Source organism: Phoca vitulina, unplaced genomic scaffold (assembly GCF_004348235.1).
Source record: "Phoca vitulina isolate PV1807 unplaced genomic scaffold, GSC_HSeal_1.0 scaffold26, whole genome shotgun sequence".
In the NCBI taxonomy this organism is placed as follows: Eukaryota; Metazoa; Chordata; class Mammalia; order Carnivora; family Phocidae; genus Phoca; species Phoca vitulina.
Window position 1 is genome coordinate 21,019,865 of NW_022589729.1, and position 4,447 is coordinate 21,024,311.

Here is a 4,447-nt window from a genome sequence, read left to right on the forward strand (position 1 = left end):
CCAGAAGAAAGAATATAGGGGTCTGGGAACCTAAAGGTGAAAGCAGGAGAGGGCCCCACTTACCATCACTCCCCATGACCCACCAAGGGATTTTGTGCTTCCCATATCTGCAACTCTGGACTCTCCAGGGCTGAAAGTGCTGATTCCCAAAGAGGTTGCACCCTTGCCAAAGGACACAGCAAGGGCCTATTGAACTACATGTAATAGCTGCCATCAGAGCACTTTGGACTCTTTGTGTCCAGAGACCAGAAGACAAGTAGTCACCATTGTGTGAAGAGTAACTGTCCTTGATCAGCAAGAGGAGGTAGGGTTACTTTTACACAGAACAGAAAACAATACATATGGAATCCAGGTGACCCACTTGGGCACCTGCGGGTACTCCCCCGCCCCACTGTAACTGTGAATGGACATTTGCAGCAACCCTAGTACAAGAAGGTTTGTGACTTACAGGAACTCAGACCTCTTAGAAATGTAGGTTTGGGTCATACCACCAGGGAAGGGAAGCCACCAAGACCTGCCAAAATAATAGCTGAGGGTGAGAGCAATTTCGAATAGGTGGGAGAGGAGAATGAAGAGCAGCATGAGTCGTGGCCCTGATGCAACTACAGCAATGAGTGCTATAGCTCGCTCTTGAGGTTTCCCCTCAGGAAGAGAGACCAACGGGAACTAGGGAGGAGCTGCTCCCCAACGTGAACGGAGAAGTAGATCTGTGTGGTGCAAGGGGTTGACTACAGCAGCCACGAAAATGTGCTGCTCCACTCTCCTGCTGTGAGGAGCATAATTCACTGAAAGACTAAGCATACTTCCCACAGACTGTTCCTCACCAGGGACTGAGCACATCAGGGTTACTAAAACAGGCCAGTTCCAACAAGATCAGGATTCTTCCACTGGGCAACTTTGGCTTGGGGACTCCCCATCAGCCTGTCTGAGGTTTCTTGAAACTGCACTGATGTACAGGCTGTTTTCTACCCAATCTTCCCTCCCTCCCCCGATGTCAAACTTCCATTGCATTCTTTTTTCTTTTTTTTTTTTTCTTATTTTCGGAACACCATTTATTCCCCCGAAGGGGGTGCACCATTCCTGAAAGTACTGCAATACCAGGTCGATGCGTGGAGTGGACGGAGCAAGCTCCTATTCCATCTCCTAACTCCAAAAATCCATTTAATATATTGTCCTCGGATAGAGGACGTATCAGATATTAAACTGATAAGAACAGATACTACACTTGATCTTAGCCAAAAGGCCGAGAAGCGATTTCCATTGCATTCTTGAAGGCTATAACTCCCAGTAAATCACACACATGTAATCCCACCTTGGCATTGAGTTGGATTCAACCCAGCCTATACTGCTCTTTTGCATAAATTAGAAAAAGGTGCTCCTCCTAAGGTGGCTGGCTCCCAGTTGGAATACCCAAACCAGGGTTTATAGTGGTGGATTTTAGTTCCCTACCACTCCCCTCGTGCAAAACACAATCTGTGCAACCACACAGACGTGGAAGCACTGGGCTTTAGACTTTCAGCTCATAAATGGGGTGCATTTCTGATACAAAAGGGGATCATCCCAGGGGCACCTGGGTGGCTCAGTCAGTTAAGTGTTGGACTCTTGACTTCGGCTCGGGTCATGATCTCAGGGTCGTGAGATCAAGCCCTGCAACAGACTCTGTCCTGGGTGTGGAGCTTGTTTAAGATTCTCTCTCTCTCCCTCTTCCTCTGCCCTTCTCCCTGCTCTCTCTCTCTCTCTCTAGTCTTTTTTTCAGTAACTATTTCTTTTTTGTTTTTCTCTTACTGTATTGTCCCCACCCATCTTGTATGAGTCTCTACATCAGGCTGTCTTTTATTGACCTTCTGTCCATTTTAAAAGAAATTTGTTGTGTGCTGATCGGAAAATACAGTTGGTTACTCGTGATCAAAATTAAGTGGGGATATCCTAAGACAGCTGAGCAAAGTCTCCCAAGAGTTAGAGCCCAGAAATGCAAATACCAAGATCCATGGCCAAAGGCAGGAGCAAGGCAGCATCTATCAATAGCAGACTCTTAATAAATATTTCTTCTCTTGACTTAGCCTCACTTCCTCATATGTAGGGATACTAATATACACATTCAATGGCATTTATGAGGACTCAATAAGAACACATTAGCAAGTGACTTCCCATTCCATCTCTACCATGTCTGCCACAAAAATTGCTCAGTAAATACTAACTTTCTCTCGAGTCTCTTTCTTTGCATTGTATCAGAGGTGGTACTGAAAATTTAAAAATTAGATGGAACAAGAACACCTCAATTAAAACAGGCACTGGTTGGGACACCTGGGTGGCTCAGTCAGTTAAGTGTCCGCCTTCAGCTCAGGTCATGATCCCAGGGATCGAGTCCCACATCGGGCTCCCTGCTCAGTGGGGAGTCTGCTTCTCCCTCTGCCTGCCGCTCCCCCTGCTTGTGCTCTCTCGCTCTCTCTCTCTCTGACAAATAAATGAATAAAATCTTTAAGGAAAAAAAAAAACAGGCACTGGCCCCAGCACTAGGACAGGGTCCTAGAAGTCCCCTGAAGTGCTAATTCTTAACTCTTGTTGCTAGGTCATGGAAGGTCTGGGGAGAAGTAGGGAAGGGAAAGAGATGCCTCCTGGGACACTGGACCACACCCAAGGGCAGGTGTTTACTAATTGGTTAGTAACTGGGTTGAACATCAGCCCTGTATTACTCATAAGAGTCTCACAATCTGGATCAAACTTCTCAGACTCATATCCTTCTACCTCCTGCAGCCAAAATTCAGATCGTCTAATATGCCCTTTCCCTTAGATTCACCTGGAAAATTCCCAATCAGCTCTCAAATTCTAGCTCAAATGTAATCTCCTCTGGGAAGTTTTTCCTGATCACCCAGAGACAGAGTTAACATCTTTCTGCTATTTTTCATAATATATTATGCTGAACTCTACCATAGCACTTCATTCAATCAAGAAATTATATTGAGTGCCTTCCATGTCATAAGAATTGAACAAATAAATACCCTACAGGTATTAAAACTTTCTGTCTGCCTGTCTCCCACATTCGACTATATCTCCAAAAGTCACTGGGCAAAGTCTTGCTGTTCCTTTCATCTCCTACAAGACTAGTGCAGCACCTGCAACCAATAGAAACTCAACATATATTTGTTGAGTAGGTGAATTATTTTCATTCAGGCAGTCTGAAAGTGAGTCATCCCTTCTCTCAAAATTAATTGAGTGCCCTCTATGAGCTAAGCATTATGCTAAGCACTGGGAATTCAAAGATTGATGATACAGTCCCTGGCCTCAAGATGTTTACAGACTAGTGGCGAGATTAATACATACTAGAATATCACATCCTCATATAATGGGAAATGCTGGTTAGAGATAAGCACAGAGGGTAAGGACAGCAGAGAGGAGGGGCCCCCACCCACACTGCTCCAAAGCATGGATGATTTATTCCAAGAGATTCCTCAGGATCCTAAATTCTAGGCTGTCAGATACAGAAGTCCATGAGTAGGGGACTTTTGTGAAAAGACACCCTACAATGATGAGTTCTTAACCTGGAGCTAACCTGAGTGCGTGCGATGTGTATGTGGTTTTTGTAAGGAGGTATCTGTATGGGTGCTTACGGCTTTGTATGGAATATATAGGTGGGTGGGTAGGTAGTGGGTAAGTGTGTTAGTGAGGAGAGTGGATTGTGTGTATAAGAGGATGTATTATGTAGGAGTGTGGGGTTGGTCTGTGGAAGGTTGATGTGTGGCCATGTGGGAGTGGATATACGTGCGGGGGTGTGGGGGTGTGAATTGGTATATGTATGGGTGGTTGGAGGAGTTGTGGTCTTTGTATAAGTAGGTATTGAGGGGTGTGTGAGTGGCTGGGTATGTTTTATGCATTTTTCTGAGAAGGTCCAAAGAAGTCTATGTCTAAAACATGATTAAGAGCATCCCCTGGATACTCTTCCCTTTCCCTCTGAAGAACATTTGAGTTTGTCAGTCTAGAAAGTCCTCAAATAGGACCATCCCTGAGTATAGTACAGGCCTAGTGAACTGGATATGACCCAATTGTTTCTCAGAGACAAAATGACTCCTAAGGAAAAGAGGACATCTGTTACTGCACCTTTATTCTATTTCTGGGCCTTGCTTGCCTCAGAAAGGCACAAAGGAGGAGGTAGGTTGGTGAGCCCCACCTTCAGAAATAAAAGCACCTGGGGTTCTAGTGTCCATAATGGACCTACAAGCTGGCTCTGAGCCTCCTCTTTGAGCACCTTCTGAAGCTCGTTGGCTGCCAGTCAGGTCCTGAACTGGTCAACCCCTGAGCTGTGTTATTCATCCCAAGGCGATCCAGGCATGACCCTGCTTGCCATTCTCCATTCTACACAGATACCTGCCCTGGGCTGGGCAAAGCAAGTGAGAACATATGGCCAGCAGTGTTCAAAACCTGACAAAGCATGTGGCAGTTCTGCTGGGCT

The 4,447-nt window shown here is 45.6% G+C and overlaps 1 non-coding gene across 1 annotated transcript; it reads right to left on the minus strand.

The window, feature by feature from the left end:
* Positions 1 to 1,064: 1,064 nt before the first annotated feature.
* Positions 1,065 to 1,255, minus strand: LOC116643629. Its single transcript, XR_004301591.1, has one exon. It is a non-coding gene; the product is annotated as a U2 spliceosomal RNA (small nuclear RNA).
* Between the last annotated feature and the right edge of the window lie 3,192 nt (positions 1,256 to 4,447).